The 8,955-nt window shown below is 34.0% G+C and overlaps 2 pseudogenes; one reads left to right on the top strand and one right to left on the bottom strand.

Annotated features, from left to right (window-relative positions):
* Positions 1–201: 201 nt before the first annotated feature.
* Positions 202–3,232, bottom strand: LOC118646170 (annotated as a pseudogene).
* Positions 3,233–3,720: 488 nt separating this feature from the next.
* Positions 3,721–8,637, top strand: LOC105829363 (annotated as a pseudogene).
* Positions 8,638–8,955: the final 318 nt, after the last annotated feature.

Below are 8,955 nucleotides of genomic sequence, written 5' to 3'. Positions count from 1 at the left end.
CTTCGGCCCCCCTCCCGTACCCACCCCGTCCAAGTCGTTAACCTATGTGGACTTTACTTTGCTTGCAATGTATATGGGCAATCCATATGGGCAATCCATGTTCATACATTGCAAGCAAAGTAAAATCCACATAGGTTAACGACTTGGACGGGGTGGGTGCAGGAGGGGGGCCGAAGGCCCCCCTTGCACCCCCCCGTGTGTGTGTGTGCGCGCAAAGCATTCACTGCACCACATGGGTTTGCGACTTTCCACGCTAAACGAGATGACCAGTCAATCCTAGGAACGCCCGCGCCACGGGATTTGACCATAACATATATATGGTATTTATTAAACTTTTGTTTTAATAAGATTTTGTGTATAACTCAAAAACTAAGACCAAGCGGCGGTAACATGTATAGGGAAAAGTTGTTCAGAATGATGGCCTTGACAACATATTTGAAGGTCATCAAAATCGGTGAGGAATTGCTAATGTAAATAATTACCAAATTATTTCGAAAAAATGGCCAAAAAGATTAGTAGGTTACATATTTTTCGGGCTCCCCCGATTGATTATCGTTGTCGGAGTCACAACAAAGCTGTTTATCAAGAAAGTTATGAAAAAATATCAAAATTTGGAAAAGTACCAATTGTAAATAATTACCAAAGTTACTTTTTAAAAGTAACTTGTTATTGTTATCTTTACTCAAAGGTAACGCTCGTCGTTACAATTCCATTATTTTTTAATTATAAATGTAAGTTTATTAATTGTTATATATTAAATATTACAATATTACATTATTTTAAAATAACTAAAAACATTGCTAAATTGTATTAAATTTTTTTATTAATTTTTAAAAGAATTTGTTGTTCAATAGCATTATTATGCAGATGCCCTCTTTGTAGTGTTAATACGTTCGTCGATGCTGAACACTTTTTTTTTAATGACGCGTTTACATATGTGATGCTACATTCAAACAATTTTCTTTGAATGAAAATTACACCGAGTAAATTTGCAAAAAGTAATGATAAAAATAATAGTTAAATTCATTATTTGTTAGCGCAAAATGTAATGAAGTTAGTTTTTTCACTACAAACAGAATTTGTAATGCCGTTACTGTTACAGTGAAAAAAGTACTGTAAAAAGTAACTGTAACGGTGACGGAGTTATAATTAACGCGTTACTTTCCAATCCTGCGTATTGGTATATCTGAAAAAAAAAACACATTTTTCCAAACGCACTATATCGTAGAAAATTTTTACGTTTCTCTTTTCTCCAAGCCGATCCAGAATCCGTCAATAGGTTGCAGTAAAAACTCCTTTCTGTTGAATACGATTGGTTCGACGGTTTTTTCGATAGTTTTTAGAGTGAATTTTTGCAAAAGCTAAACTATCAGAATTTTGGTTTCCATAAATGCAAATCGATTGCCGATACATTTTCTGGGTCCGTGGCCGAACGGTAGATAAGTATACGGTGTAATATTGTCTTTGTTCTTGTCGCTCAATCTTTTGGGATCGAACTTGTCCGGGTTTGGAAAGTATTTCGAATCGCGATGTAAACCATAAACAGGAAACATCAGTAGACTGTTAGGCTCGACGATTACGTTCTTGCAGCCCGGTTGCGACGGCGGCAGTTCGTATCTCTTTGTGCAAAGTTTGTCGATGAAGATCACCGGTGGATACTTTCTCAGAGTCTCGGAAATCACCATGTCCATGTAAGATATCTTTGTATAGCGAATCGTAAGAGATCTCGTCGTTCCCCTCGTGAATGTCTTGATTAACTACTGGTTCATGAATGGCGAAACACATCAGCGTTGAAGACGTGTCGAAACCGACAATGAAAAAGCTGAAAGCCTGTGAGACGATGATATCGTCCAAGGTCATCTTGTGTACGCTATCGCTTTTCTTGTCCCGAGCCTGCATCAGTAAGTGAATTATATCTGGTCGGACGATACCTTTCTCTTCGCGCGCTCTAATGGTCTCCGCCACGACAGTTTTAAAAAACTTGGATGTAGTCGACGGAAACATGGTCAGACCCATCGACTTGGCGAGCGTTGGACACGTACGCATAAATATGAGTTTGATTAATAATAGAAATCTACTAGTAAATTTGGTAGCTTCCACGTCTCTCGTGTAAAATTCGTTATATTGATCTTTCTTAGAATTTACACTTATACCAAAAGCCGCAGTGGCGATTACGTCGTTGGTGTATTGTCTAAAAGCTTTCTTTGTCTCAATCGCATGACAGATTTCCGAATGGTCGACCAAATAATTAACAAAGTCCTCAGAGCATTTCGATATCAGTTCAAATATGAACTTCATCTTGCTAGCGGTGAAAGAGAGGCTCAATGTATTCCTCTTTTCCCTCCAACGATTACCGCGTAGGGCAAAGATGTTCTTACTGAACAGCAGTTCAAAATCTTCATCGACGAAACTGCGGTGATCCGAGAAATGTTCGAAATCTTTTACCATGACGTCTCTAATCAATTCAGGATCGCGCAGTAATACGCCAGGCGTATTACTAAAATCCATTATTCCAACATATTTATGATGAGTGAGAAGACGTGATACCGATTCGCTGGTATTCAATATCTGTTTCACTCGTATTCGATACTAATGACGTTTCTCGCTTGAGTCCGAGTGAAACGGATATTGGACACCGGCAAATCGGTATCACGTTCTCTCACTCATCATAATTCTATCTTTCTTGAGCTTGCAGCATTGGTGAAAGATGTAACATCGGCGCAATCCCCAATTTTTACGCCGAGGGACACCATTTCTGCTGATGCATGTACACATACATAATATAAAACACATTACATATATGTATAAAGAAATATGTTAATATAGTTTTTATCACAGTAAAATTTAATTTTAAATTATTTTAAATATGATTTATTGCAATAGAATTTCCGTAGAAAATAGAAGGTTATTATTTGTTAAAGAAAGATCACCAATACTGACATATAACTTTAATTTTTATAATACTTCTCAAACAAAAGATAAAAATAAAACTTTAAATACATAAATGTAAACTATAAAATGTCTTTAATTAGAGCTATAATATAACAGTTTTATAATATTGTTATATAATTGTAATACATGTTTTGTAATAATTATTGATTTTGTAACACAATCAAAACTAAATGCCTGAGAAATTAGTCGCGGATTATGCAACATGTATCGCAATTATATATATATATATATATAATAGATTTTTATTTTAAGTATTTTATATTTTGTATAGAAAGAAACGAAAAATATATTAAGGGTTTTAATTTTTTAATTGTATTTTGATAAATATTTGAACACACAACACACACACACACACGCGCGCACGCGCGCGCGCGCTATAAATATAATAACTCAAGAGATAAGATTTATTTTTTAGACAAATTAAAAAAAGTGCTATTAATCATAATTATATTTTAAAACAATATGTGAAGTAAAATATATATAATATTTAAATATTATAACATGTATAATCATAATAGGGTGGGCTTCGTTTTCCTACAGTCCGGATTGCCTACAGCTTCGTTTACACACACGAAAATAATTAAGGTACAAGAGTAGGATTGCACATATGACATTATTGCGTACATACACATTGCAAATACAATATTGCGCACAAACACATTGCACACATGACACTATTGCACATATGCACATTGCACACATGACATTATTGTGCACATGCACATTGCACACATGATAACATTGCGCTGATACACATTGCATACATGACACTATTGCACACATGCACATTGCACACATGACATTATTGTACGCATAAGATATACAAATAATATTAACGCAGTGCACACACGACACACGAAAGATCGTAAGTTCTGCGTTTACTGCAAGGAATCAACTGACTTCTCAGGGAGTCGTGCCTTAAAATTCATTTTTCTTAAAATTTTTCCGACTTTCGGACAAATTCTCAAGATAAAGCTTATCAGTGATTACATATCGAACTTTTTTAAGCATTATAAAGATTACAATCGCTCATGACGCGGAGAATGTTACACGTTTGGATATGCTGCAGTTAATGATGGATATTAGAGCCAAGGAAGGTCGTAGAGAATTGGACATCGACGACATGATTGCGCAGGCCTTTATTTTTTTCTTCGGTAGCTTCGATACTAGTTTGACCGTGATGTTCTTCGCAGCTCACGAGATCGCAGCTAATTCAGAAGTTTAGATCAAATTGCGGGAAGAGATCGACAAGGCTTTGGAGAAGTGGTTCTACAAATCCATTAATCAGCTCGAGTATTTAGATGCAGTAATAAGCGAGACCCTTATATCCACTAGCTCTCTTCGTAAAAAGAACTTGCGAAAAGTCTTATGAGTTACCACCTGCATTGCCAGGCGAGAAATAATTTATCGTGAAAAAAATATGCTTTTTTGGATTTCAGTTTACGTGATACATAAGGATGAGAAGTACTACGATAATCCGGAAAAATTTTATTTGGAAAGATTTTTAAACAACAAAATGCAGCTTAATTGTTCGTATTACTTGCCATTTGGATTAGGACCAAGAATGTGTATAGCTAACAAGTTTGGAATATATACTGGAAGTCAAAGTTCTGTTATTTTATTTACTAGCGCGATGTGTGCTGAAACCTTGCGTGAAAACTCCGTCCCCATTGAAATTTGACAAAAATCTGTTTTTGCCGAAGAGTGGATTCTGGTTGAACATTCAACGTAGAAAAGATATGCAGCCCGTGTTGAAGTCTGCAATAAATGGTTAAGTTTCAAAAAACATTTTTGATTGTAATAACATAATATTACGTTTGTAATAAAAATCATCGTTCTAATAAAAATTGTCATGCGTTTTTATGAGTGATTTCTCGCACAACCCACACAGCAAAATTGATCTCGGGATCATTTCGATATTATCCCATTTTTGTCCTGGCAAGATAAAATGTCTTATGGTTGTCCATAGGAGCTATCAATAAGATCTCGTTCTATTCAAGATCAATGCAGGACGGTTTAATGATATCTCGTCGTAACAGCGAATAGATGAGCAGAGTGCACTCTCTAGAGGACATCCATAGGAGCTGCCAGTAAGATCTCGTCTTATTCAAGATCAATGCAGGACGGTTTAAAGATATCCCGTCGTAACAGCGCATAAACGATTAAAGCATACTTCCTAGAGGACATCCATAGGAATTCTCAGTAAGATCTTGTTCTACTCAAGATCAATGTGGGACGGTTTACAGATATCCCGTCGTAACAGCGCATAGACGAGTAAAGCGTACTCTCCAGAGGATATCCATAGCAGCTTTCAATAAGATCTCATCTTATTCATGAGCAATGCAGGACGGTTTAAAGATATCCCGTCGTAATAGTGCATAGACGATTAAAGCATACTTCCTAGAGGACATCTATAGGAATTCTCAGTAAGATCTCGTTCTACTCAAGATCAATGCAGGACGGTTTAATGATATCCCGTCGTAACAGCAAATAGATGAGCAGAGTGTACTCTCTAGAGGACATCCATAGGAGCTGTCAGTAAGATCTCGTCTTATTCAAGATCAATGCAGGACGGTTTAAAGATATCCCGTCGTAATAGTGCATAGACGAGCAAAGCGTACTCTCCAGAGGACTTCTATATATAGGAGCTCTCAGGAACATAAACAAAGTGAAAATTACGACAAAATTACGACAATATTCAAACAATATATTAACAATACTAAAAATTATGAAAAGTGACATCTAGTTTTTATTTTTTTAATTTTCTTACAATTTTTTAACAAACAGAGTAAACACAGATCTTTTCATAAGTTTTCATATTCCACATGCTATTTCGCATATCAAAAATTAGTAAAAAACTGTAAAACTTTATATTTATTTATAAAAATATCAGTTAACCATACATGTTTCATCCTTCTTACAACATCTATTGAAATGATTTATAAGAATGCATTTGTGTAATGCATAAACATGAAGTATTCATGGATCATCACGAAGCGTTAGGATATATATGTATGATCTTCAAAGTCAAGCAACGTCGGCGATGGTTCACACTTGGATAGATGACCGTTTTTTCTAGGTGCAGAAATTAAGCAAGATCTCCATAAGGAGAGGACATTGAAATTTACATTCATAGTACATTCCTAGGACATCACCCTAGTTATCTCGCAATTGTAACGAGATCGTCTCATGGGATGTCCATAGGATCGTTAATGTCCGCTTTTTACCGCAGTAGGCCGATCTCGTTGACGTCCTAAAGACATTCCTACGATAGCTCAAGATCTCCATAAGACATCGAGAAGACATTGAAATTTACATCCACAGTACGTCCTTGAGACATCGTGCTAGTTATCCTGCAATTGTCACGAGATCGTCTCAGACTCTGAGATGCCCATAGGATCGTAAATGTCCGCTTTCTTTACCGCAGTAGGACGATCTTGTTGACCTCCTAAACGTTTTTAGGAGGTAACCTACTGTTCAAAGTGTGATGTTTGAGTCTGAATTGACAGGTGAAAAAGGATTTCGACGCACAGGTATCGAAAAATGTTTAAACAAAGATCGAAAACAATTGTTTCTGGTATAATTTTGTATATTAATATTGTGACTGACTTCTACATTGATTTCTACGTTCTAATTGTTGGATACGGCATCGATAATGTAATTGTCCATAAAATATTTTTCAAAAAAGAGGAGAACACACATATAGAGATTTGTATGGCATCGGCTATTTTTTATAATGTTGATTAAAAAATTTTTTTGATGTACATAAATGCGGTCCTATGCATTGAGCATCGATGAGTTAAGTATAAAAATTGAATAAGGACATTCAAAAAAGCATAAAATGTTTGCGTTTGTAAACAGTAAGTAAAATTTTTACGTCACATCATAGGGTAAGTTAGGGTATGATGGCCATACGGAAAAGATGGCCAATGGCTATAATTTCTCCAATAATTGCTAAATAATGTATTCTTGCAATTATTTTCAAAGATAATCAGTATTTACTGTAGTTTATGTGCGTATACTATTCGAAATAACGATATTGGATGTCACATCACGTTTTTACTTTTGACTGCCTGCAAAGTTTTTCACGTGTTCATTAGAAATTGCCACAATGTCAAATAAATTACAGTTGTGCTGTTGCAATGAACGTTACCCACGTAACAAAAGTATGTAAATTGTAATGTGTAATTATATTTTTTATTTATTTTTTCTATTTTTTAAATAAGTACTATGATTATCTTTTTCTCACAGTTTGGGCAAAATAGCCCATGACACTTCGGAGTAAGTGTTTAAGTATATTTTATTAAAAAAGACGAGAATTAAGTTGTGCATCTAATATTTTAATTTGACATATTATATATGTTTTTTTCTTAATAATCACAATGAGTTAAATTGATCCTAAACTTGTGTAAACATTTAATATAAAAAATGTTTAAAAATAAAATTAAATATGTAATAATATGTGGCAATAAAACTAAATATGTAAAATTATAAGTTTTTTTATTATTCTATAAATGTTAAGTACATAAAAAATGTATAGCTAACTGTTCTGTAATACTATGGCCATCTTTTACCTAAAAGTTGTGAAAGATGGCCAATGTTCATGTTTCAATATTTTGATAATAAAAAATTTTTATTAAGTATTTTCTCTTTAATGTCGATAGTTTTACGTACTTAAAGCTTTAGTGAATTAATGTACCAAATGCTATTAAAAAATAATAAAAATAAAAGTATGTTTTTTGCATTTAAAAAAACTATGGCCATCTTACCGGAGTTTACCCTATAAGATGTACACGTTGCGCTTGTATTTCATTTCCTCTGCACACCTGTGCGTTCCATGACCTTTGTTTGTATGCATTTGAGTCTCATCCATTTTTTTCTTTAGTTTTGTTTTTTGAAAAGATGTAAACTATAGAGCGATTCTAGACCACGTTATAACTTGTAACTTGTTACTGTAACTTGTTCAGTCCCAATGCAAGTAAAGATTTCTGCATAAGGTAACAGGTAACCAGGAAATAGAAAACAAAAATTATGAATAAGAAATAATTGTTTCTGATGTGCCTCTGATGTACAATAACGTGATAACAATGAGTCAACAGTTGATTCTTATCGCTATTTCACACATTATTGTATCGGAAACTCATCAGAGGTGATAATTTTTATTCATAATTTCTGCTTCTTGTTTCTATTGTCTGTTGCCTCCCATTCTGCAAAGACCTTAAGGAAATTGTTGTATATCTAATAATGTATTTTATTTGTTTAAACCGCAAAGAGTCGTTTTGATATATTAAATCTACTACGAGCCACGGTAGAATTCGCTATCAAATATTAGCACAAGCCAGGAGAAGAAACACTTAATAATCAACTTGACACTTTTATTTCGTCGACCTAACTGGCCAAGTTTATTAGTATGAGTGTAACTACGTTTCGATCTCTAATTCGGGTCCTTTTCAAGTTAAATTATAGTGATTTCACGACATTGTCAATAAATCATTGTGCGTCGATAATGGATATAATCTGACGAATAAACAATTAGGCGTGCGCTTATTTCGTATCGTCTTATGTCGACGTTCGTGTTCGGAAGCACAACCGTACCACTCCATGAACCGCATAGCAAAGCAATGATAATGATGAAAGAAAACATTTCTCCACAAATGATGGTACAAGCTACATCAAGTTAAGTAAGAAAAATATCTAATGCAGTTATTGCTTTTTTGAAAAAAACTTTATGAGCAATTACTGTATTTATTATAATCAATGAGTACAACACAGAAACTAATAAGTCATATTAATATTGTTCTCTAATTTATTGTTAATTCTTTTTAGTTATAGTGCTCCGTATAAATTTCAGCAAGTTGAAATTAATTAAGAATTATTTAAGATCAATTGTCGGACAAAAACAATTATTCAATCTTTCTATAATTTTAAGTAAATATAATGTTATAAAAACATACTTTTAAAGATATGATGATAGAATCAATAAATTTATTAAAATAAAAATTA

The sequence above is a fragment of the Monomorium pharaonis genome, chromosome 6 (genome assembly GCF_013373865.1).
Source record: "Monomorium pharaonis isolate MP-MQ-018 chromosome 6, ASM1337386v2, whole genome shotgun sequence".
In the NCBI taxonomy this organism is placed as follows: Eukaryota; Metazoa; Arthropoda; class Insecta; order Hymenoptera; family Formicidae; genus Monomorium; species Monomorium pharaonis.
The sequence above is the reverse complement of the archived record's forward strand: the minus strand, read 5'-3'. Positions and strand labels throughout refer to the sequence as shown.